At 38.0% G+C, this 27,673-nt stretch overlaps 1 long non-coding RNA gene across 1 annotated transcript; it reads right to left on the bottom strand.

The window, feature by feature from the left end:
• Positions 1-26,139, bottom strand: LOC128780022 (uncharacterized). Its single transcript, XR_008426024.1, has 3 exons — positions 25,935-26,139; positions 11,055-11,232; positions 1-8,549 (listed from the first exon to the last, which is right to left on the bottom strand). It is a non-coding gene; the product is annotated as an uncharacterized lncRNA (long non-coding RNA).
• Between the last annotated feature and the right edge of the window lie 1,534 nt (positions 26,140-27,673).

Below are 27,673 nucleotides of genomic sequence, written 5' to 3' on the forward strand. Positions count from 1 at the left end.
ATGACCATGGTTTGTACATATAAATTCTTTGACATCTCTGTTTCCTATACCATTTTTGATATCTCTCTGTCTATTTAATGCCTACCAATTATGCTTCTTCTTCTCTGTACCTTTTACCTCATTCCTCCCCTCCCACTCCCGACTGAAAAACCTTCATGCGATGTCCATTTCTCTGATTCTGTTCCTGTTCCGGTTGTTTGCTTAGTTTTTGTTTTTCTTTTCTTTTAGGTTCATTTGTTGATAGTCATGAATTTGTTGTCATTTTATTGTTCATGTGTTTTTAATCTCCTTTTTCTTAGATAAGTGTCTTTAATGTTTCATATAATAATGGCTTGGTGATGATGAACTCCTTTAACTTGACCTTATCTGGGAAGCACTTTATCTGCCCTTCCATTCTCAATGACAGCTTTGCTGGGTAGAGTAATCTTGGGTGTAGGTCCTTGCCTTTCATGACTTGGAATACTTCTTTCCAGCCCCTTCTTGCCTGTAAGGTTTCTTTTGAGAAATCAGCTGATAGCCTTATGGGATCTCCTTTGTAGGTAACTCTCTCCTTTCCTCTTGCTGCTTTTAGGATTCTCTCTTTATCTTTAATCTTTGGTAACTTAATGATTATGTGCCTTGGTGTTCCTCTTTGGGTCCAACTTCTTTGGGACTCTCTGAGCTTCCTGGACTTTCTGGAAGTCTATTTCCTTCGCCAGATTGGAGAAGTTTTCCTTCATTTTTTGTTCAAATAAGTTTTCAATTTCTTGCTGTTGTTCTTCTCCTTCTGGCACCCCTATAATTCAGGTATTGGAACTTTCAAGTTGTCCCAGAGGTTCCTAAGCCTCTCTTCTCTCTCTCTTTTTTTTTTAATTCTTGTTTCTTCATTCTGTTTCAGTTGGATGTTTGTTTCTTCCTTTTGTTACAAATCGTTGCTTTGAGTCCTGGTTTCCTTGCTGTCACTGTTGGTTCCTTGAATATTTTGCTTTATTTCACTTTGGATATCTTTCATTTTGTGACCAAGCTCAATCAGTTCTGTGAGCACTTTGATTACCAGGGCTTTAAACTCTCCATCAGATAGGTTGGCTATCTCCTCATCGCTTAGCTCTCTTTCTGAAGTTTTGCCTTATTCTTTCATTTGGGCCATATTTCTTTGTCTCAGCACACCTATTAAGTTGTAAGGGGATGGGGCCTTAGGTATTCACCAGGGCAGGGCAACCCTCCTTGCTGGGCTGTGGTGCTGTCTGTGGGGGAGGGGCCAGAGAGGGAACAATGCAGCTCAAGCTCAGCCATAGCCCCACTTTCCAATGAACTCTCATGTGCAACTGGGAGTTTCTCCCACTGTGGCAACCCCTGCTGTAGTCCACAGTCAGCTCTGAGTCTCAGTTTCCCTTTCAGTCAGCCCCTCCCAAAGGGTCCAACACTTGGCTGGGAATTCTCTCAGCCAGCCCCACCCACATGGTCTGCTGCCTTGCTGCAGGTTCTCTCCATCCGCCCATCTTACCGGTCTGGTTGGTGTGGTTGATTGTTTCTTTAATTCCTTGGTTGTCAGAGTTCCATGCAGTTTGATTTTCTGGCACTTCTGGTTGTTTATTGATTTTAGATTGGTTGGTAACCTCCTTTTTTTTTTTTTTTGCAGTTCAACTTTTTATTTTGATAAAATCAGAGTATGCACAGCACATGTAGTGCTAGCATCTAAACTAAAACAATAAGCAATTACTAAAGCTACAGTGACTTGAGGTTCAATCCTTACATTTGGCAAGTTTAAATTCTTTCTTATATTTTTGAAACCTTATTTATAACTGAAAATATTGCTTACTGATAAAACTTGCTCAAATGCTATTGTTGAATCTACAAGTCACTGGTTATGCCAATACAACAAAGATAACCACATGTTTGAGGATTGCAATGTGCCAGACATTCACTGAAAAAAAAAACACACACAACTAAACAAAACTCACGCAACAAACATCTGAGAATCTGGACACTTCATATCAGTGTTTTGAAGTGTTTCATTAATATCTTAAGACAAGTGTATCAAAACCTTGGCATGATTTAATTTCAAGTCGCCAATTTTGTTTTTACTAACATCAGAAAATTATGGCTACACTGCCAATGCCGGGTCTGCTTAATTTGACTTAAGAGTTTAATATGACTTAACATTAAAAGCTCACACTACCCCGAAATATATAATTTCACGCATACGGTGACATTCAACATTCAAGTGCCAGTGTTTTTGTACTGTCTTTTGGTCAAGTTTCTTTAAACTTTCAAAGAATCACTTTTAGGCTTACAAAAATAAGTATTTGTCAAAATGTTCAATAAATATTACATAAAACTAGCAGCAAAAAGTATCTAGAAATCTGTCGTGTGCAAAGTTTTCTCCCCAACTATCACTCCCATGGTCCCAAATAAATTTTAGAATCTAGTCCCATTCCCCTTCCTAGACAAGCTGCGTTCAACAATCTCCAAGAAACAAAATAAGATTGGAAGTTTAAGGACACGCACACAAGATATATATATAAAATTCTCTGAATGTGCAATAAAAGAAGTATTTTGTAAAAAGTTATGGGCAAAATGTACAAGGGAGAAGGGCAAAAGGGGAAAAATTGAGACAACTGCAAATAGTTAAAGTTCTGATTTGCTAACCTCCTTTTGGTTGTGCTAGGAAGCGAAGGGTTTCTATCTATGCCTCCATCTTGGCCAGAACCTTATAAGTGGTTGGTTTTACATATTTCATATTTATATTTTAAAGTAACATGTCTTTGTATCTTATTTTTCTTTTAATTATTTATTGTTATTATATTACAATTGTCCCAAATTTTCCCCTTTTGCCCTTCTCCACCCAGCCCACCAACCAGCAGTCGATCTCCACACCATTGTCCATGTTCATGGGTCATTCATACATATTTCTTGACTAGTCCCTTCCCCTCTTTCTGCCATTATCCCCCTCACCTCTACCCTCTGGTTGCTGATAGTCTGTTCCATGTTTCCATGCCTCTGATTCTATTTTGATCATTAGTTTATTTTATTCATTAAATTCCTCTCATGGGTGAAATCATATGGTATTTGTCTTTCACTGCCTGGCTTATTTCACTTAGCATAATGCTCTCCAGATCCATCCATGCTGTTGCAAAAGGTAGGAGTTCTTTGTTTCTGCTGTATAGTATTCCATTGTGTAAATGTACCACAGTTTTTTGATCCACTCATTTGCCGATGGGCAGTTAGGTTGTTTGTAGCACTTGACTATTGTAGATAATAGCACCACTATGAACATAGAAGTGCTTAAGTACTTTTGAATTGGTGATGCGGGATTCTCAGGGTGTATTCCCAGCAGTAGAGTCGCTGAGTGTAAAGGCAGTTTCATTTTTAATTTTTTGAGGAAATCCCATAGTGATTTCTATACTGACTGCACCAGTCTGTATTTCTGCCAACAATGTACTAGTGTTCCCTTTTCTCCACAAGCTTGCCAGCACTTGTTTGTTGATTTGTTTATGATGGCCATTCTGACCAGTGTGAAGTGGTACCTCATTGTGGTTTTAATTTGCATCTCTCTGATGGCTAGTGATGCTGAGCATCTTTTCACATATTTTTGGACCCTCTGTATGTCCTCCTTGGAGAAGTGTCTGTTCAGGCCATTTACCTATTTTTTAATTGGATTGTTTGTCTTCCCTGTGTTGAGTTGCATTAGTTCTTTATACATTTTGGAGATCAAACCCTTATCCAATGTATCATTGGCAAATATGTTCTACCATATGATCAGTTTCTTTTTCATTTTGATGATGGTATCTTTGGTCATGCAGAAGTTTTTTAAATTGATGTAGTACAATTTGTTTATTTTTACCTTTATTTCCCTTGTCCCAGGAAATGTATCATCAAAAATATTGCTATGTGAGATACTGGAAATTTTACTGCCTATGTTTTCCTTCAAGACTTTCATGGTGTTATATCTTATATTTAAGTCTTTTACCCATTTTGAGTTTATTCTGCTGTATGGTGTAAGTAGGTGGTCTAATTTCATTATTTTTTGCAGGTACCAGTACAGTTTGCCCAACACCACTTATTAAAGAGGTTTTTTAATCCATTTTATGCTCCTGCCCCATTTGTCAAACATTAATTGACCATAAAGACATGTGTTTATTCCTGGGCTCTCTATTCTGTTCCATTGATCTATGTGTCTGTTCTTATGCCAATACCAGCCTGTTTTGATTACCGTGGCCTTGTTATATAGTTTGATATCAGGTGTTGTGGTCCCTCTGACTTTGTTCTTCTTTCTCAAGACTGCTGAGGTTATTAGGGCTCTTTTTTGGTTCCATATAAATTTTTGAAATATTTTTCTATATCTGTGAAATATGCCGTTGATATTTCATTAGTTGTGTTGAATCTATAGATTGCTTTGGGAAGTATGGACATTTTTTTAATGATGTTGATTCTTCCAATCCATGAACACAGTATATGTTTCCATTTATCTGTATTTTCCTCAATTTCTTTCTTCAGTGTTCTGTAGTTTTCCCAATACAGGTCTTTCACCTCCTTGGTTAAATTTATTTCTAGGTACTTTCTCTTTCTTGTTGCTATAGTAAATGGGATTTTTTCTTAGTTTTTCTTTCTGACAGTTCATTGTTGGTGTGAAAGAATGCCATCAATTTCTAAATATTGACGTTGTATTCTACTACTTTGCCAATTCCACTTATTAGGTTGAGTAGTTTATTGGTAGAGGCTATATGGTTTTCTATGTACACTATCATGTCGACTGCAAATAATGACAATTTTTCCTTCCCCCTTTCCAATCTGGTTGAATTTTATTTCTTTTCTTGTCTAATCACTGTGGCTAGGACTTCCAATATTATGTTGAATAGAAGAGGTAAAAGCAGACACCCTTTTCTTGTTCCTGATCTTATGGGGAAAGCTTTCAGTTTTTGCCCATTGAGTATGATGTTGGCTGTAGGTTTCTCGTTATGTCCTTTATTATATGAGGTATGCTCCCCCTATTCTTACTTTGCTGAGTGTTTTTAGCATAAATGTGTGCTAGATTTTATCAAATGCTTTTTCAGCATATATTAATATGATCATGTGATTTTTGTCCTTCATTTCATTTATGGAGTGTATTACTTTGTGAATATTGTACCATCCTTGCATCTCTGGGGTGAATCCCACTTGATCATGGTATATGACCTTTTTAATGTATTGTTGGATCAAAATGCCAATATTTTATTGAGGATTTCAGTGTCTATATTCATCAGAGTTATTGTCCTATAGTTTTCTTTCTTTGTTGTGTCTTTACCAAGTTTTGGAATTAGGGTAATGTTGGCCTCCTAAATAGAGTTTGGGAGTCTTCCCTCTTCTTGAACTTTTTGGAATAGTTTGACAAGAATAGGAGTTAGTTCATCCTTAAATGTTTGGTAGAATTTGCCTATGAAGCCATCCAGTCCATGGCTTTTGTGTGCCTGGAGTTGTTTGATTACTCCTTCAATTCCACTAGTTGTTATCAGACTGTTCAGGCTTTCTGCTTCTTCTTGATTCAATTTTGGAAGATGTATGTTTCTAGAAATTTACTCATTTTTCCCAGGTTGTCCAATTTCTTGGCATATAGTTGTTCATAGTAATTTCTTACAATATTTTGTGTTTCTGTGGTATTGGTTGTAAGTTTTTTCACTCCTGGTTTTATGTATTTACATTCTTTCTCTCCCTCTCTCTCTCTCTCTCTCTCTCTCTCTTTGATGAGTCTGGTGAAAGGTTTGTCAATTTTGTTCATTTTTTTCAAAGAACCAGGTTTTAGATTCATTGATCCTTTGAACTGTTTTTTTTAGTCTCTTTGTCATTTAATTCTGCTCTGATCTTGATTATTTCCCTCCTTCAGCTCACTCTGGGCTTTGTTTTTGTTCCTCTAGTTCTTTTAGATATAGGATTAGGTTGATTATTTGAGACCTTTCTATCTTCTTTACTTAGATCTGTATTGCTATGAACTTTTCAGGACTGCCTTCACTGTGTCTCATAGGTTTTAGTTTGTTATATGTTCATTTTCATTTGTTCCCAGATATTTTTTATTTCTTCCTTGATCTCATTGTTAATCCATTCATTATTTAATAGCATGCTATTCAATGTCCATGAATTTGAATGTTCTTGAGCTTTTTTCCTTGAGGTTGGTTTCTAGTTTCAAACCATGTGATTTGAGAAGATGCTTGATATAATTTTATTTTTCTGGAATTTATTGAGGCTTGTTTTGTGTCCTACCATGTAGTTTATCTTTGAAAATGGTCCATGTGCATTTAAAAAGAATGCATATTTTGCTACTTTGGGGTGAAATATTCTGTATATATTAATAAAGTCCATTTGATCTAGACCAGGGATGTGAAATTCATTTTCACCAGGGGACCACATCAGCCTCATAGTTGCCTTCAGAGGGATGAAATAATTTTAGGACTGTATAAATGTAACTAATTCTTAACTGTTAAGGAGTTGAAATTACATTTGGCCCTTCTAAGGCAACCGTGAGGCTGATGTGGCCCCTGGTGAAAATGAGTTTGACACACCTGATCTAGAATATTGTTCTATGCCACAATATTCCTGTTGGTTCTTTGTTTGGAAGCTGTTGTTGACAGTGGAGTGTTAGAATTCCCTGTGATGCCTATGTTTCTGTCATATCTTTTTTGAAGCCCTCAAAGATTTTACTTATATATTTAGGTTCTCCTGTGTTGGATGCATATATGTTTACAAGGGTTATATTCTCTTGCTGGACTACTCCCTTGTGTATTAATGTAGTGACCATCTTTGTCTCTTGTTTTGGCCTATGTTTTGAAGTCTATTTTGTGTGATATAAGTATGCCTACCCCAGCTTTTTTTTTTTTTAATGTCCTTTTGACTGGAATATTTTTTTCAATCCCTTCACTTTCAGCCTGTGTAGATCTTTTGTTCTGAGGTAGTCAGCAGATATGTGGGTCAATTTCCTTATCCATTCAACTACCCTATGTCTTTTTTTTAAGGATTTCTTTTTTAAAATATTTTATTTATTTATTTTTAGAGAGAGGGGAAGGGAAGGAGAAAAGTGGGAGAGAAATATCAATGTATGGTTGCCTCTTGCATGCCCCCTACTGGGGACCTGACCTGGCCCACAATCCAGGCATGTGCCCTGACTGAGAATTGAACCAGTGACCCTTTGGTTTGCAGGCTGGTGCTCAATCCACTGAGCTACATCAGCCATGACTACCCTATGTCTTTTGATTGCAGCATTTAATCCATTTACATTTAAGGGTATTATTGATAGGTACTTATTCATTGCTATTTTCTTTGTACCTGTGTTTCCCTCTCTCTTTCCCTCTCTTTCTCTTTGTCTCTCTCTCTGTCTCTCTCTTCATTTTCTTAAAGCAGTCCCTTTAGCATGTATTGCAGTGCTGACTTGGTGGAGATGTATTCTTTTAGCCTTCTTTTGTCTGGGAAACTCCTTATTTGGCCTTCCATTTTAATTAAGAGCCTTGCTGGATAGAGTAGTCTTGGTTACAGGTCTTTGACTTTCATTACTTGGAATATTTCTTGCCATTCCCTTCTGGCTTGTAGTGTTTCTCTGGAGAAACACTATAAGCCAGAACACTATAAGTCAGCTTATAGCCTTATCAGAGCTCCTTTGTATGTTACTTCTTGTTTTTCCCTTGCTGCCTTTAAGATTCTCTCTTTGTCTTTAAAACTTGGCATTTTTAATTATGTTGTGTCTTGGTGTAGGCCTCTTTGTGTTCATCTTGTTTGGGACCCTCTGTGTTCCTGAGTTTGCATGGCTTTCCCCCTCTCCAGGTTAGGGGTGTTTTCTCTCATTACTTTTTCAAACAGGTTTTCTATCCCTTGTTCCTTTTCTTCTCCTTCTGTTATCGCTGTGATATAAATATTACATTTCATGTTTTCCTGCAGCTGCCTTAAACTATGTTCATTCTTTTTGAGTCTTTTTGGTTTTGTTGCTCTGTCTGGGTGTTTTTTTTCTACCTCGTCTTCCAGCTTGCTGATTCGATCCTCTGCTTCATCTAGCCTGATTTTAATTCCTTCTAGTGTATATTCATTTCACATATTGTATTCCTCATTTCCTCCTGGTTTATTTATAGTTTTTATGTACTTTTTCATGCTGATGTAGTCCCCACTAAGTTCCTTGTAGCTCCCACAGAGTTCTTTGTAGTTCTCATTGAGCTCCTTGAGCATTGTTATAACCATTATTTTGAAATCTATGCCTGATAGATTACTTGCCTCAATTTCACATAACAGTCTTTCTGGGTGTTCCTCCTTTCATTTTGATTGTAGGTGGTTTCTTTGTCTCCCCATTTTAGGTTACTCTTTTTGTTTTTATGTATTAGAATGATCTGCTTTGACTCCCTGTCTTTGTGGAGTGGCCTTATATGATAGGATGCCTATGGGAGGGACACAGTGGTGCTGTTTCCTTGCTCTCCTGAGCCGTATGCTCTTGGGATGCACTTTATGATGTCTACATGGGCTCTTCTGTCGTAATTGTGTTTTGGTGGATTCTTCCCTCTAGCTGGCTGACTGAGAGTCACACCACCCACCACATCTTGTATGCTGTTGCACAGGTGCTTCTAGAACAAAAAAAAAATTGTTGGAAAAAAACGCTACACCCACAAAAATAACCCCCACCTACAACTACATTATCAACAAAAAATGGACAAATATTAATAAAGTTGAAAAGAGATAAGGCTATTATAAGAAAGGAAAAATGATTATGAGATGACTAACAGAAAGAAAAATTACTTTGAGAGGGCAGAGGGAGGAGAAATAATAAGCATATGGTATAGAACAGAGACCAAGGAAAAAAGAAAAGAAAATTTACATCATAAATAACAAAAGAAAGAGAAAATGCAAGTTGGAGCAAGGAAAGGGGATAGTATAATATGAGGTTTAAAAAAGTGTTTTAATAGTGAAAAAGCAGTAACAAAATTGAAGAAAAGCTTCCACCACAGCAATATCAATGACAAATGAGCAAAGATTAATAAAGGTGGGAAGGGAATAAGAAGGAAAAAAGGAAATAAAAAAAGATTATGAGATGTCTAAGGAAAGAAAAGTGATTTTGAGAGGATAGAGGAGAACAAATAATAAGAGTGAGGAATGAAAACCAGGCAAAAACAGGTAAAAAATAAAATTTAAAACAAAAAAAAAAGGGCATGAGGAAGGCAAAATGGAGTAGGAGCGGGGATCAGTAAAATCTGAGATTTGAAATACAAAAATAGTGAAACTCTAGGAATAAAATTTAAAAATGCAATAACAACCAGCAAAAATGCAATTACAACCAACTAGTAAAAATTAGTAAAGGTAGAGAAATAAGAATATTATTAGAAAGGGAAAAAGAATGCGAGATGACTGATAGCAAGAAAAGTAGTTTTGTGAGGCTGGAGGGAGGCGAAATAGTAAGAGTGTGGAATAGAAACAGGACATAGAAAGGGAAAAAATAAAATTTAAAACAAAAATAAGAGAAAGAAGGCAAAATGGAGTAAGAGAAGAGAGGAGTAAAGTATGAGATTTGAAATAAACTAAAATTAAAAAAATCATGATATAATAAGAACAAACTTGAAAACGAGAAAAATAAGGAAAAATTTTAAAAGCTATGCAGGAGAAAAATAATACAAATAGTGAAGAAGACCACAGTGGACCTCATCCTAGCAGAGTCGAGCATTTATCACTGTCTTCTTATTTTGGTAATGTCAGATGGTGCCCCAGTCTAGCTGTAGGCAGTCTGTTCAAGGCTACAAGCGATCCACAGTCTGTGGCTGTCTCCTTCAGGCTTGGCTCGTCCTCGCTGTTCTGCCTTGCTAGCTTTCCATCAGCACAAGGCCCAGGAGTGGTTCATCTAATGTCTGAGAGCACTACCAGTCCCACCCCCACCTGCCTCCAGAGGGGGCCTCTGGTACAATCGGGGGGGTGGAATCCCTGGATCACTCCCAGGAGGCACTTCAGAGAAGGTGGTGGGAGTGTTTCTTTGTCCCCCATTCTGCCACATGTCTTGGTCTGTCCCAGATTATTTCCAATAATGTATGGTTTCTGATGAATTAGCTTTCCGTTTCCTGTGAGGAACAAATCTGTGTAAAAGGGGCAGCTCTTTCCTGCTTGGTGCTGATGGCAGCTCTGTATAAGAGCTGAGGCTGGGCGGGGTCCTAAACATCCCTTGTTGCACCTGTCTCTAATCTCTCTGCCCTTATGGTTTCAGTGAATCAGGGCCCAAGGAACCAGTGTAGCTTCTAGTGTCTGACAGAAGTTCAGAAAGGGCCCTTTTAGAGTTTCTCCTTCTTTGTCCTGCTGCGGGAACAGGAGTCTCCTGGGCTTGACCCCACTGATCTGCAGAGCCTGCAATCCCACAGGTGGGAGTTAGGTATGCCTGCCTGTGAGGGGACCTGCCCGGCTACAGTGAATCTCAGGCATTCAGCTCCTGGCCATCTAGTCCCCAGTCTGCTACTCTTGCAAGACATTCAGGCCTGAACACTCCGCTCTGCACAGCCCCCTGCTTACCAGCTGCATTGGGCCAGATCCCACTCTCCTTTCACTGTCACATTCTGTTCTTCCTGTGCAGCTGGACTCAGTGGGACCGAACTGTGCTTACTCACAGGTTTCTTTGTGGGCAGAGCCGCTGCACATGTATACATGTGCACATGAGCATGGGGCCCCCACCCAGTCTTGCCTCAGCTCCCCTTTTAAAAGAGCCTCTGTGTGGCCCCCACCATGCAACACTGAGCCCTGAGCTGGTTCTCTGCATGCTCCACCTCCCGCAAAATCACAGTCTCTCTCCATCAGGGTTGTCCACAGCCTGCAAGTGACTCTGGTAGATTTAGGAGATAGAGTTTCTCTCTGGAACTCTCCTGGTTGGCACTGCAGCTATGGATGTGCTGCTGACTGTGTTTGTGTAGCCTGAGTCTCCCAGACTCTATATATCCTTCCAAGTCTCTCCAGGTTAGGGTTGGTGCTTTCCCTCTGTGGGACGAGGGCCCTGCTCCGGGAGGGGAGGGAACCACTAAGCTGCATTTTCTATCTGTTCTCTCCTTTGCTGCAGGCACCTCACACAGGGCATTTCCCCCTTAAATTATAAAATCTCTTACCAACAGTGCGAAGCATCCTCTACTCTTTGGCTTCAAAAATTCATATCAGCTGAGATTCTGTTGATTGTTCGGGTCACTTGTTGGAAGATCAGCTGAAGATCCATGCTAGGGGAGCCAAGCAAGTGGGTTCAGCTGCCAGTTACTTGGCTGCCATCTCTGCATTTTCTTTTTGATGTTTCTATTGATAAATTAGATATTTTATGAGTGAAAATAGTTTGTTAGGAATAGAGAACCAATTCATAACTTGATACTTTTAGAAAATACAAACTATACATAATAGATTTGGACTTCTGTCGGAGATCCAGAAGGCCAGTATATTTAGGGCTAGTCTCCTAAAGAGTGCCAGCCTATAGAAGGTAGGTAAAATGGAAACATAAGAAAGAAAGAAAGTGTTTGTGGAAGTGTTATGTCAAAGATAGAGATCAGCTTTGTTTGCAAAATCACGAAGTAGAAATAATTCCACCTAAAGGTAGATGTAAGATTTAGATTGACTTACTACCTTCAGTAGACAACAGAGCTTAGGGAGATCTCAGATTGTATCAGGAATCAAAATTAGGCCCCATTTCTCCTTGAGTTTTCATAGTTTCTCCAACAGAAATCAGTTTATCGGCATGTGAAATCAATCTCCCCATCTTTCATGTTCCTAAAGAATGCTGTGCCTCCTCCCTTAAGCCACCTAATAATATTCTGCTTTATATTTTAGTTATTTTTATACCTCTCTCTGGTACAAAACCTTTTGAAAGTAGAGAATACCTCTTGTATATCATTTTTACCCCATAATCTCTAGCACCATTCCTTGCACATTGTAGGAGCTTACTCACATTTATGAAACGAATTGAGAAAGCCCAGGTCTAATTAGTGCAATATTAGGTCTAGTATACTTTTTAGTTTACAGGGAGGCCTATTGTTTTTAAATAAATTAGTCCCCTGACAAAATAACCAGAAAGTGATACCCTTAAGGGGAAAACTTACCAATTGACTTTGTAATTTGCTTTTTTTCTCAAGAACTTTTAATATGGAAAGCAATACACTTGCCTATATAGAGTATTTGGCATAAGCTAACACACATAAAGATGTGTGTTACAGTACAGTAAAGATCAAGGAGGAAATTTACATCATTTCCGGCTAGAATTGACTACTAGAATATTCATTAGTAAAATAGTGAAAACAATGACCTTTCAGTTAATTCAAATTCATGAATCTTTTCCAGATCGTAGATGGGTTCTGAAAATATAACAACCCACAAATTGTCCACTAATTTACTTCATCTGGATGATCATCATAAAGCTACATATTACAGCAGTGAAAATAAAACAACCTGAATAAGAAAATATAAAACAAATGCTAATTTTTTAGTTCAGTAAACATTTGCTGATTACATATTTCTGTGCAGATTGCTGAGTTTAGGTGCTGTGCTATAGAGGAAACACAGATGTATCAGACAATTGCTACTACCTATTAAGTACCAGCTAGAGACCAAGGACTTTACATTTAGTTCCCATAGCAACCCTGTAGCATCGCTATTGCTGCCCCCATCTTATCAACAAGAAAATGAAGGTTCAGGGAAGTTAGATAACTTTCCCAAGGTTTCATAGCTCTTAAGGAATAAAATCAGAAGTTGAATCCAGATCTAGAATCATGTTATTCCCATGACCCACAGTCCCTTCCTTTAAGGAGTGCTGAGTCATTTTTATCCTGATTTATAGAATTAGATGCAAATTATATAAAACCAATTATTAAAAAGTATTATTTGATTTATTTATATGAGTTTATTTTTTGTTCTCAGCTAGGTTATATAAGCTCCCAGAGGGCAGAGACCATACCACAATTGTGTAACTTTCCTTGAAGTGCCTAATATGGTGCTGAACACATAAAAGATCCTCTCTATACACTAGTGGTTTCATAAATTTTCCCTCAGCCCAATTTCTGAGGTATAAGCCAGATAATACTTTCATGCAAGGGCAAAAGAGGAAAGAAAAATGAGTACATCATGATAGTAGCTTATATTAATTGACCATTAACTCCTATGTGATAAGTATTATTTCATCTGATTTGCAAAACCATACAAAGTAGATATTATTATTCTCATTTTGCAAATGAGACAGCTAAGGCTCAGAAAAAATAAGCATCTCTTGAAAACAATAAAAAATTTAAATTATAAAAAAAAATTAAGCATCTGGTCTGTGATCATAGAACCAGCAACTGATGAAGCAAGAATTAAAACGTCATTCTGTCTAACCAGAGTTCATGTTCTTTACTCTTTCACTCTCTTCTATTCTAAGAACACATAGATTGGAAGATACACCCTTGATTTAACAAATTTTTCAAAGAAATAAAGAATACAGACACATTAAATAAATAGGTTTACTGAAAAACATATCCCAGTTTGAGAATGAGAAAATGGGTGTCTCAAGAGGCAAAAACATGAGTTACATAGTATTTGCAATATGTTTTCATTTCCTTGGAATGCTGAAGTCACAAAGACAGAGAACTTCTGCAAGTGGTATTAATGGCATTTTGCAAAATGCTGAAAAGGTTCAAAGATTTTAGATATCTAATACATAATCTTTTGAATTATAGACTTCTTGTGCTCTTATGAATGAGTAACATCAGCCACATGACATATTTCAAAGGGTTCAAACTGATTGAAAGTTTTTGAGATAATTTTTAAAATTTAATCTTTATTGTATTTTCCCATTACCATTTAGTCCCCTTATACCCCCTTCTCCCAGCAATCACCACACTGTTGTCCATGTCCATGAGTCCTTTTCCCTTTTTGCTCAATCCCTATTCCCTCTCACCACCCCCCACTAGTTGTCATCCTGCTCCTATTTTAATGAGGCTTTATAGCTCTAACATAAAGGGGTTTTGTTTTTATTTTTTTGTTGTTTTAAAGAAAGCCTTCAAGAAACATGTTCAAAATAATTGTCCTCCCCAGTCTTGGAAGCTTTCTCATCCTCTCTACTCCCATATCACTCATCCTGTAATGGATCCTAATTCACTCTGACCTGACTTACAACCCCAACCTAGTCCAGACAAGCCGTGCTCCTGACTTTGGTACAGATCCACAAGACTGTGGGAGTTGAGTGGGAATTTCCTAGAGTCTTGTTGTTACTTACAGGTTACTACCCTCAGTCCCTCAAAAAAGGGAATCCTTTTCCTTTTGTGGTCCTTGGAATTTTTTAATTTGTCAGACCTAAAGTTTCCCTTAGACATGAATTGGAAATAAAACTAGATCTCTGTGAATGGGGTTACCAGATGCCTAGCAGAAAAGTATCAGATCTCTAAGACTGATAAGCAAGAGATGTTATGCAGGGGATCTTTCTAGTTCCCTGCTGCATTTAAATATATTTGATTCCAAAGAATATGTTATAAACTACCATACAATATTGCCTCTCTTAAGTTGGGAGAATTTTTCTCTGGTAAAACCCAGCATAACACAATTTACAATTAGCTTCAAAGCCCTCTCCTATTCTACAGCAACCAGCTTCAGGATGACTTTTTGGATTCCAGTCCTTTTCTACTTTGCTTAAGGGTAACAATAAATATTATCCACCTAAACTGCTTGGGACTCATGGAACACCCTTGCCAGGCACTGTGGACACCTTCTTGGCTTGTGAATTGAGGTTTATAATGAAGGGTTTTATAGCCCTACATTGATTAGCACTCATTATTGAAAAGTTCTTATAAATTAGTCAATCCCAAATTATATGACTTCCATGTAATCCAAGCACACTATTTATCTGCATCTCTTCATACCTAGGGTTGCCAGATTTCCATTCTTGGATGTAACTGTTCCAAATTTTAGGTTGCTTCCAGTAAAATTAAATTTTTACTAATTGAATAAATAAATAAATAAACCCATTATCATGCAGAAAATTTGGCATGTGAAAAACACTATGTAGGGAACATTTCATTCTGTTGGAACAAAGCTTCTGATCTCCATGATGAAGATGAGGAAAGTCAGATGAAAATTCTGTTCATGGGAATGAAATGCCTAAGAGCATGCTGGACTCCAGTCAATCCAAGAGATGAGATTCGGATCTTTCTGATATTTTTGGTACCAGAAGGCGTAAAAGAGACTATAAGAAAACTTAAGAATGTCGCTAAAAAGAGAATAAGGGAAATACTTCAGGTTATGATGTGAAAGCATGAAGACATTGGTGAATCTTTTGAGGAAATTACAAGCATAAAACAGAACAGAGATGTGAAAAACAACCATTTAAGAGCTTTGGAATTAGCCAAGATAGAAAACAATATGACAAGCATTTATTCTTGAGAAATTTTTTGAGCCTCAGGTAAGAACAGCAGGAATCTGTGGCTTTAATTCTTGGATCTGCTTACATACCCTGCTCTCAGCTTCATTGGGAAAAACTTAGTTTGACTAGCATGGGGCTGGCAGTGAAAACTAACAGCTCTGCTGCTAGAAGGTGGAGACTCAATAGGGGATGACTGAAGCTTAATCATAGCTTAATCAACTACAAGTAATAAGTTTATAGAAAACATGAAGAAATTCTAGAACAAGAAAAAGAAAGCAGCAGAAAAGTTATTTGAAAAAAAATAGATTTAAGACCATCACAAATTTGCTGAAAAGCATTAATCTACAGATTCAACAAAACCTAAGTAAAATAAACACAGAGATAAACACCTAAACATATCATACTCAAACTGCTAAAAGAAAAAAAACAAAAACGTGGATATTTTGAAATAGCAAGAAAATAAACATTGATCGTAAACAAGAGAACAACAATAAAATTAACAGGCAATTTCACATAAGAACCAAGGCTGAAAATATACACATTCAAAGGGATGAAAGAAAAAAAACTGTCCACTCTGAACTTTATACCCATCAAACCATAATAGATGAGGGTGAAGTAGATATTTCCAAATAAAGAAACATGGAGAGAATTCATTGCTAGCAGATATGTCCTACAATAAATGTTTAATGAAGTTGTTCAGGCTGAAAGGAAATGGCACAAGATGTTAACTCAAATCCACAAAAAGGAATGAAGGACACTGCAAATAATAAATATGAGCACATATATAAAAGATTATGTGTATTTATGTGTTTTATTTACACATGTATATCACATATTTCTCTTTTCTTTATTATTTAAAATGTGATTATTTACAGAAATAATTATAACATGTATTATTAGGTATAGAGCATATATCATATGATACATACGATAATAATAGAACAAAGGTGGGAAAAGAAAAGAGAGGTACACTGGAGAAAAATTGCTCTATTTTACTGGACTTAAGTCAATATTAAACTGAAATAGATTGTTCAGTTAAGGAGGAATACTTTAATTGCTAGAGTAACCACTAAGAAATAACAAAAAATATAGGCTAAAATTTAGCAGAGGTGTGTTAACATGATATATTAAAAACAACTCTTTTTAAAATATGTTTTATTGATTATGCTATTACAGTTGTCCCATTTTTTTCTCCCCTTTATTTCCCCCTGTCCTGTACCCACCCCCGCACTAGAATTTCCCCCACATTAGTTCATGTCCATGGATTGTACATATAAGTTCTTTGGCTTCTCCATTTCCCATATTATTCTTAACCTCCTCCTGTCTATTTTGTACCTACCATTTATGCTTCTTATTCCCTGTACCTTTCCTCCCATCCTCCTCCCTCCCCCTCCCTGCTGATAACCCTCCATGTGATTTCTATTTTGTGAATATGTTCCTGTTCTAGTTGTTTGCTTAGCTCATTTTTGTTTTTTGGTCTTTTATTTTGTTTGGGTTTGGTTGCTCATAGTTGTGAGTTTGTTGTCATTTTAGTGTTCATATTTTTTATCTTCTTTTTCTTAGATAAGTGCCTTTAACATTTCATATAATAAGGGCTTGGTGATGATGAACTCCTTTAACTTGACCTTATCTGGAAAGCACTTTATCTGCCCTTCCATTCTAAATGATAGCTTTGTTGGGTAGAGTAATCTTGGATGTAGGACCTTGCCTTTCATGACTTTGAATACATCTTTCCAGCCCCTTCTTGCCTGCAAGATCTCTTTTGAGAAATCATCTGATAGTCTTCTTTGTAGGTAACTTGTCTCCTTTTCTCTTGTTGCTTTTAAAATTCTCTCCTTCTCTTTAATCTTGACTAATGTAATTATTATATGCTTTGGTGTGTGCTTCCTAGGGTCCAAATTCTTTGGGACTCTCTGGGCTTCCTGGACTTCCTTGAAGTCTATTTCCTTTGTCAGATTGGGGAAATTCTCCTTCATTATTTTTTCAAAGAAGTTTTTGATTTTTTCCTCCTCCTCTTCTCCTTCTGGCACCCCTATGATTCAGATGGTGGAATGTTTAATATTGTCCCGGAGGTTCCTAAGCCTCTCCTCATTTTTCTGAATTCTTTTTTCTTCATTCTGTTTTTTCATTTCATTTTATTTTATTGTTGTTCAAGTACAGTTTTCTGCCTTTTCCCCCCACCACTCCCCCGACCCCAGCCATCTCCACCTCCCTCCCCTGATTCCACTCCCCTTGGTTTTGTCCATGTGTCCTTTATAGTTGTTCCTGAAAACCCTTCATCTTTTCCCTCCCATCTCCCCTCTGGTTACTGTCAGTTTGTTCTTAATTTCAATGTCTCTGGTTATATTTTGCTTGCTTGTTTGTTTTGTTGATTAGGTTCCACTTAAAGGTGAAATCATATGGTATTTGTCTTTCACTGCCTGGCTAATTTCACTCAGCATAATGCTCTCCAGTTCCATCCATGCTATTACAAAGGGTATAAGCTCCTTCTTTATTTCTGCTGCGTAGTATTCCATTGTGTCAATGTACCATAGTTTTTTGATCCACTCATTTGCTGATGGGCACTTAGGTTGCTTTAAGCACTTGGCTATTGTAAATTGTGCTGCTATGAACATTGGGGTGCATAGGTTCTTTTGGATTGGTGTTTCAGGGTTCTTAGGATATAAACCCAACAGTGGAATTGTCAGGTCCAAAGGCAGTTCCATTTCTAGTTTTCTGAGGAAATTCCATAGTGTTTTCCACAGTGGCTGCACCAGTCTGCAATCCCACCAACAGTGCACTAGGGTTCCCTTTTCTCCACATCCTCTCCAACACTTGTTATTTGTTGCTTTGTTTATGATGCTTGTTCTGACCAGTGTGAAGTGGTATCTCCTTGTGGTTTTAATTTGGCTCTCTCTGATATCTAGCAATGCTGAGCATCTCTTCATATGTCTCTGGACCCATTGTATGTCCTCCTTGGAGAAGTGTCTGTTCAAGTCCTTTGCCCATTTTTTAATTGGGTTGTTTGTCTTCCTGGATTGGAGTCATGTGAGTTCTTTATATATTTTGGAGATCAAACCCTTGTCTAAGGTATCATTGGCTGAGGTATCATTGTCTGAGGAACAACTGCTTGGGAGAATATATTTAGAGCATTTATAACCATTAAATGATTGGTATCCAGAATACATAAAGATCTTCTATAAACAAATTAGAAATAGACAAATAAATCAGAAAAAAAGAAGGTAAATGATGTGAACAGGCAATTCACAGAAGAGGGCACACAAATGGCCAATAAACATGTAAAAGAGGTTCACCCTTGCAACTAATTAGGAAAATACAAACAAAAACAAAAATTAGCTTCTACTTCATACCACCACATCCATAAAAATAAAAAGTCAGAAACTATCATGTTGATGGATGTCTGGCAAATTGAGAATAGAACTGAAACACTACTAATGAGAGTATAAGTTAGAGTAAGTGCAATTTGGCACCACAAATGAAGTTGAAAATACAAATACCTAGCCATTTCACTTTAGGAACATATACAAGAGAAAATTTCACTTGTGTTCCAGGAGACATTTGTTGTGTGTTGCAGGATTAGTATAATGGCAAAAACTAGTAACAACTTAATGTTCATCAAATTAGGATACATTCATATAATGAGGTACTGTATAGCTGCTGTAAATGAACTGGCTCTCCTCCAAAAATACTGAGATATTTTGAAATGAGAGAAAATTGTACAATTTTGTAAATGGTATGATACCATTTATATAAACATCCATATGAATATACATGAAACACAATAAATATATATGTGATGAAGTCGTTAGAACACCGAATGGAAAGATACTAATATACAAAATTCAAGACAGTGAAAGGACAAAGATAAATGGTACTGGAAAAAATACAAACAAACCTTTAACTCTATCTCTGATTTTTTTCTTGTATTTAAAAAAATCTGAAACAAAGACAAAATTCATGTGTTCTGCATACTTGATTACTTGTTATGTTTTCTCTGCATTTTGTACTTAAAATTCTGTTTAAATAGTAAAATAAATATATTACATGAGGTAAGCAAGAATTTGGAGAACCACACTTATTCATAGTTACTTATTAGAGGCTCTTCTCCCTCAAAGCACTTTGAAATGACCCTGCATCTGGTGTAGAATTGCTGTAGGGCCATTGTTTGAGTAAATATTGCTGTGTATAAAGATTATACATAGAATGTTATTGGAATAAATACTCCCACATATATATATACTATGTGATATGTACAGTATGTGATATAGAATGTATATATGAAAAAATATTACTTTTTGTATCGCTCAAGATACTGGTAGAACAAGTCCTTAATTAAAACTGCTAAGCACAGGCTAAGAACTGAGGAAGTACCCAAAGGAAAACTCTCTGTACTACCAGGTGAGATTCATATATCAAGACAGGTAGCCAAGACAACATAGGGTGATTAGGAGGCCTTAAGGAGAGATGGAGAAGATAGGATACTGCACCCTAGGCAGAGATTCCAACAGCTAAAATATCTAATTCAGGCTTCTGGCTGCACCTGATAGAGCAGAGGTAAACTTGGAGCAAGCCACCAAGAAAGGACAGCTTCACAGATCTCTTTATACCTCAGAAATACATTAAGGATCTCCATGAGCCTAGCTGTCTTGGAGAGGACCTGTAATGCATGGTGACCTTCTTGTTTTCAAACATAAAGCATCCAATAGACAAGTCCTAGGCCTGTCTCTCTCCTTATTCCTGTGGATAAGACTGTGGTTTGCTTAGAATAAAATTACATCTTCTATTGAAAACATTTTTCCTATCCTGTACATAGCAATACTACTGACACATAAACAGTAAGAGTGGACACTAACTTGTTCTCCTGTAATGGCAAACTGAATCTATGTTGTGTCATAAGTGCCATCTTTTTCCTTCCATCACTCTTACTCCCAAATGGTCACCATCAAGCATTATTGTAACATCATCATTCACATTTCTGAGCACTTTCCAAGAGCAAAGCGCAACAATACATGAAAGTGGAATAGAAAGGTATGATGAGTTGTGGCCCCGCTGATGAAGGGTTTGCAATTTGTCCTATATATTTAAGAAACCAAATAAAAATCCATGTATATGGTAAATGCCAATAGGAGTTCCAAATAGTATACACTTCAGGAGGTCAAGAGTGGTTGAGGTCTTAATAGAAGTTTCCATTGGTTAGCTAGAGCTTAGCATGGTTCTAAAAGACAAGAGCAGCATACATTGGAATCATGTTTGCATGATTTTTTTTCACAAAGGATGTTTTTAGATCAGGGATGGCAAATGGATTCATTTTAAGTGACCACTCCAATCAGTAGGTACCCAGCATGAAAAAGGACTAAGATTGCTTCTGGGCTGGCAGAAAAGGGCTGGCATCATTCCCAGGTATATGCCATGAATGCAGCTTGAGTAGGTGGCAGCATGTGTGTGCCATTTTTGTAAATCATTACGCTTGATTTATAAAATGGCTTTTCCCACTGAGTGAAATCATGCACACATTATCCATGTATGGTCCTACAACACTAAATTCAAGATTCTCACCCTGAGCAGTGTGGGTCAGTTGGTTGAGCATCGTCCCACAAAGCAAAAGGTTGCCAGTTCGATTCCCAGTCAGGGCACATGCTTGAGTTGAGGGTTTGGTCCTCAGTCGGGGTGCATGAGAGAGGCAACTGATCAATGTTTCTCTCCCTCTCTTTCTCCCTCCCTTCTCCTCTCTCTAAAAATAAATAAATAAAATCTTTAAAAAATGACTCTCTTCATATGAACTAGTAGACTTTTATAGCTTTATATCTAATTAATAGAGCTTTTTATCCTGAAGGTGGTTTCAACAGCCACATGGAATGTTACTGAGATGAATGTCTTTGTTCCAAGTATTGCACTAGGGTTTGCTATGTGGGTGGAATCCTGTGGGATGCTGGCAGTTTGTGGAATATTTATATGGAAGGAACTGGGTTAATAAGGTCACCATTTCTCTTTCTCTCTCCCCCTTTCTCTCTCCTTCCCCCATCATTCTACAATGCATGTGTACAAAAACCTTATTTCCAGAGCTTACATTCAATATTCTGATTTTAAAAAATCATTGTGACAGTGTATGTCAAAAAATGAGTCATACATGATTTCAAATTCTATAGATATTTTCCTCCAAAATTGTAACAACAATGATAATAACAACAATAAAACATTCATGTGCACACAAAACTTCTCTGAAAGATGATATGCAAGTTGATTTAAGTGCACAGTTTCTGTCTTAAAAAGCAGACATAAATACCTACATCACATTCCTATCAATCTCAAATTGGGTCATCAGCAAGACAATATAGAAAATGCAGTCTCTGCACTCGGAAATACCTCAGTGCAAATTCTGACTCCACCATTTTCTAACCATAAGACCTTGGATGATTTCTTCAAATATGAAGTGGCTTCAGTAGTAGTTGGCCCACAGGATTGTTAAAAGAATTAAATGATATAAATAGGTAAAGCACCTATTAAGTGTCTTGTACATAGTATGGTTTCAATACATTTAAGTTCCTTTCTTCTGTTTTATGCCATGTAGTACATACAGAATATCTGATTCTATCTCTAAAAATTCTCTCTAGTTTTCTATTCTACTTTCAGTTGTGAGCAAAGGGAAAAAGTTCCTTCATTTCTGAATGACTCTGCTTCTGTTTCTGACCTGACAACTTCCTTCTGGGAATGTAACCCTATGGCCTCCATGACCCTCCATGTCCTTCTCCACTTTTTGTCATCATAGGCAGCCCTTGCAGCTTTTCTAACTTTCAGAGTTGCCGTAGGCAACCTGGCTGATGTTTTTACTAATAATTGCAATGTTCAGAAAGTTATGCTTCCTGGTTATTGAAAAAAAGGAGAGTCTATACGTAATAGTAGAAGATTCAAATTTATATATTTCTTTCGATCAGGGATGATGTGTCATGTTTCTTTGTTCCCTGCCATGTCAATAGGTAAACATTTAGTCAATCTATATTTATTAGATTTAGTCAGTCTAATTATTTATTGGTTGATAATAGGAGAAGAAAGAGATAGCAGGAACTTGGACAAGGGGTCAGAGAAATAAAGGGTTTGAGAAAGAAAAAATGTGAGAAAACCTGGAAAAAGAATGCTAAAGGTGCAGTTGATGAACCGCAGCAGGTGATGGATTTTCAGCAAAACAGAAATAAAAAGTAAGGAAAAATAAACTCTGTGCCCCAGTTATCCAAATTAGTAATGGACAGTTTGTGGGCCATGAAATGTTTCATTGTGTACCGCTCTATTTTTTGGGGGTGCGCATGGCTTCCCTTATAGCCCACTAAGCACACACTTAAGGCTTTTTAAGTCCCTCATGAAAACTTTACCCCAGCCAGAAGTAATTTCCAGACTTTATTATGGTTCTGTTGGGAAATTTTATATACTTTCACCCCAGAAAAGATGTCAAGTATCACTGAAATCTCAGCTTCAATGACCTGAATAAAATTTGGAAGGAACTGTGATTTCTCAGAAAACTCTTTAAATGCTGAGCAGCTGATGCAGAATGCCACTTTATAAATAGTCACCTGCTGCTCATTGAGCAGTAGCAATGTGTATCAGATTGATAACAGTGATGCTTTTTTCCAGATTCTCCTCTGAGAAAAGTGAACTTTTCTCCCCTTATTTGCCTTGCCACAGAAACCCAGTGCAAGACACCTCCACCCCACACAAAGAGAGAAAATTACTTGACTCTTGAGTCAGTTGAGTGGCCTACATAAGCATTTCTTAAAGTAGTATTTTAGAGCATCTTAGTAAAACCTGTTGTGTAAGCATGCATGTGCATGCACACGCACTTACACTACTTTGGCTGTATTTTTACCCTACTCTCCCTTTTTATTCCTGCACCATTTTGGGGAACCAACACCTTCCTACATGAAGTTTCTGTATGGTACTGGCATCACTTCCTAGCCTTTAAAACCACCCGCCTAAAGGATCAAAATGATCAATTTCACTCTTTGAAAGCAAAACTCATCATTCATCTCTCTCTCTCTCTCTCTCTCTCTCTCTCTCTCTCTGGATTGCAAGAGTGCAGTCTCAGTCCTGAAAGTGACACCTCCTTACATTTTGTGTTGTAAGCCCTCCCTTGCTGCATCCACGTTCTGGCCCTGAGTCCACAGGAGCCATGAGTCTTATTGAAGCAAAGGGGCACAGTGCTGAAGAGAAATCAAGTTTCAAAACTCTGGGTCAGCACCTAAATTTTCAATACCTTGATGTCTTTATCTGCTCATTTCTGTCTCACAAATAACATTATTTACTCTTTTCCTAAAACCGAGCCCTTCCTAAAATAAGAAAGTTATAAAACCTCATTATATCACTTCAAGTTATCTGTCAAAAACATCAAATAGCCCTGGCTGCTGTGGCTCAGTGGATTGAGCGCTGGCCTGCAAACCAAAGGGTCACTGGTTTGGTTCCCAGTCAGGGCACATGCCTGGGTTGTGAGCCAGGTCAGGTCTCCACTGGGGGGCATGCAAAAGGCAACCGCACATTGATGTTTCTTTCCCTCTCTTTCTCCCTCTCTTCTCCTCTGTCTAATGTAAATAAATAAAATCTTTTAAAAAAATACCAAATGAATATATATGTATGCACATATATAGATATATATGTAATCTTAATGAGAACATTTCCGTAATCATTTTCAACCAAGTGAGTGAAAGAAAGTTCTCTCTCTTCCCCAAGTGCTGAAAAATGATCCAAAGTGACTTTCTATACTTTACTAAGGAAGCCTATTCAAATTAATGTAAGCCTACTTGTTTCTCACAAGTAGAACTTTTATTTCCCTTGTTTGCATATAGATGAGTGTTTAAACTTTTCATCCACATGTAGTAATATCACAGGCTCTGGGTTATTTGTCAAGTAAACAAATCAACATGTGAAGTCCTCATGCACAAAAGATATAAATATTTCCTAATCATTATCAATGTCTTGCCTTATTTATCTGGCCCCTAGTTTGAAAGTCATCATTCTAAAAGCCTTCAACAATTTCACTAATGAGGCTCAGGTTCTAGCAGAAGCCTGGGGATGGGAGGCAAAGAAATATAACTATGGCAGGAATGCAAGGAAGGCAAGCTCTAGATGCCAGCTCTACCAGAAAGGCATTGTGGCACCTCATAGAAGTCACTTAACCTCTCAGACCCACATCTTTTTACTCATTTTAGATAGTGCCAGTCCAATGAACCTTCACAGCTCAAAATCTTTATGATATAGAGAGAGTTGGGTTTCTTCTCCTCTTCCTAGTTCAAAACCTGGTCAGCTATAAGAAGAATACAGTTTTGGCACCAGAATGGGTGGTAATAATGGGGTTATGCAAATACTGCAGAAGCACAGTGGTCTTGGATTGCCTCTTACCCTGGAAAGATCTGACTATCACCATACGAGCTCCCTCTCAGGCAGCCCCCTTGTGATTCAGGAAGATTATTTGTCTACAACAAGGCTTTCCCACTGACATTCCTTCAGTGAGAAGAACATGGCTTTAATTTTGCAATGTGATTAGGTTAAATTCTTCTCCTTAAACAGTTGTATGAGGCTTTGGCTGCACATATGCATCACCTGGGGAACTTTAAAAAATAACAATATCTAGGTCTCACTCCCAGATACTGATACTGGTCCAGGGTATAGCCAAAGCATTAAGATTTTCAAGCCCCCCCCCCAGATGTTTCTAAATGCAACCAGATTTCAGAACCAGTACCGAGGTGATTTAGTACAGTGATTCAAAAGCCTGGACTAAGATCCCTGTTAAAGATTCATATTAAAACAAAAGAGGAGGAAAGAAAGATACCGCCTGGGAAGAGGAGCAAAGTAGAAATGAATGGCTGAAGGAGGAAGGATTAGGCAGGTACTGAGACAATGTCCACTATCCTCATAAAGCAAGTGCTGAACAAATACTGCTGGTGTGCAGGCAGCTGACTCCCCAGCTTGGCTTCTGGCTTCATGAGAGCCCAGGGGACAGCAAAGCTAATCCTGTGCAGAGATGTGTCTGTTTTCCATCTGCCTCTCTGCAGTCCCTCCATAAACACTGCCTGGTGTGGGGACTACTAAGGGGGCACACTCTCTCCCTTTGCCACACTGGGCTAGGCACATGTGCTCAAGAACACAACCTGGCTGCTGAAAACAGGAGCTGAGCCCCCCTGAGGACATTTTGATTTTGGTAGCCAGTAGACTTGACTCTCAGACAAATAATTACATTTCCCAAGCCTGAGCTTTAATTGCCTTTTTTTGCAAAACAGACTCCTAGGCAGTTTAAAAGAATTGATCTGGCAAAGGCATTTTTTAGTTGAGGTATTACACTAAAAGCAGTCACCTGAGAACAAAAAAGTGATAGGATTAGAAACTGACAGGCCCATAAACTCCAGAGCACTCAGAGAGGTACCTCATGTTATATAGCACCTTAAAGTTTAACAAACATTCCGACATACTCTATTGGGTTTGGTTCAGAGCATTTCCATGAGGTAGATAAAGCATTAAATATCTTTTGTTTGAACACAAGAACATGAAAGTTCAGAGTGTCTTAGAAACTGATCCAAGGTGTCACAGCCATTGTGCTGGTTCTGGACCTATTTGTTCTCAGTCTAATATCCTTGTTCTTTACCTGTTCTGCTTTGAATGGCAGGAGCTTGACCCATGAAAGCCAAACTTCTGAGGAGGCTCTCACATCAGCTGAGTCCAGACAATGGAAGAAATGGGTGGGACACTGGATGGAAGGAGGAAGCAGCTGGGCCACCCTTCTTGCCTCAGATAGCTTCTACTATAGGGGTCCTGTCTTTTCCCTTGCTGAACAAACCCATCCTGGTGCCAGCTTAGGCTGGTTGACTCTGGTTCCTCAGTGCCTGAGTCATAGCTTGCTCCCCTGCTCACTGTTTTTCTGTTTTCCTGCTGTTGCTAATCTCTAGTTGCTAAGTGGCTTGTTTGGCTTCTCAGCAATTCCTTTACCTGAGTAACCAGCTCCCTGCATTAAAGTGCTCTGTGTTAAACACTCAAGAGAGTTCTGTTTACTGGCTAGACTCTGTATCAGGCAGGTCTGGCAGGAAACAGATGGTGCACTCAACAGGGGAACTGAAGGGAGCTGAATGAAGAGTCTGTTTACACAAATGTGGGCAGGTTGAAGGGAAGTGACAGGGCATGCATGGTGGGGAACTGTTAAGGACTCACCTTCTGTGGGCTAGCAAGGGCAATGGGAGGATGTTATTATTACCAGAATCAGGTAAGAGCTACAGTCTTGGAAGAGAAACCTGAAATGAGCTGTGGTTACAAGTAGAGGAAGTTAGGAGCTGCTAAATTCACATCCTAAGAGGGAGCAAAATAAATATCTTTCTCTCCTCCCACCCTCCTATCTCCTGCTGGTGTCTCACTAACCAAAGCCAACTAAAAGCCAAGGGGTAAGGGTGATGCAGTCCATCGAAGTCAGTCCCTAGGGGCACAGTCAGGGCAAAGAAGTGAGGAAAGGTGTGTGTGCATGTGTGCTTGTGTGTGTGTGTTGGGGGAGGAGGAAATAAGTGGAGAGCCGCCAAATTGACTTTGACTAATATAGCCAATAAAATGTTGAGTCAGCCTGGCTGGTGTAGCTCAGTGGATTGAGTGTGAGCCTATTAACTAAAGGGTCACTGGTTTGATTCCCAGTCAGGGCACATGCCTGGGTTGCAGGTCAGGTCCCCAGTGGGGGCCATGTGAGAGGCAACCACACATTCATGTTTCTCTCCCTCTCTTCCCCTCTCTCTAGAAATAAATAAAATAAATAAATAAATAAGTATCTTTAAAAAATAAACAAAATAAAATGTTGAGTCAGGACTAGTACCCTGATGTTCTAATTTCATGTTCCAAGTTGTTCTATTTCACCAGGTTGATTATTCACAAGATAAATATGACACATAAATCTTTATCTTTGTAATTCTTTTTTTGCATAGAATGTTTTCAATATTTAGGCAATTCAAGCTTTTACCTGTTACTCTGGGATGTTAACACCCTCTCTGGGCATGGTGCCTTCTCAAGGAAGAGTTACCTGATAGATAGGTCTCTTAAGAATATTTCATTCTGATCAAGGAGATGTTAGGTGATTCTGATTTTTAGAATGTGTGTGTGTATGTTGCTTTCATTGTTTTAAATGAGCAAATAGATTTATCATTTTAAAAATTGTACCCTTTTATTTTCAGGCTTTATAAAAAGATGATTTTTAGGACAACTATGCCTTCAACTCTCAGCCTCATTTCTTGATTTTATATAATATTCCAGAGTTTCTACAAATAGATAATTTCAAATAGAGACCCTTGTTTTACACACAAGGAAACCTGAGCCCCTAAGGAAAGTAACCTATCCCAAGTCTCCCTGCTAGCT

This window comes from Desmodus rotundus, chromosome X, assembly GCF_022682495.2.
Source record: "Desmodus rotundus isolate HL8 chromosome X, HLdesRot8A.1, whole genome shotgun sequence".
Lineage (NCBI taxonomy): Eukaryota > Metazoa > Chordata > Mammalia > Chiroptera > Phyllostomidae > Desmodus > Desmodus rotundus.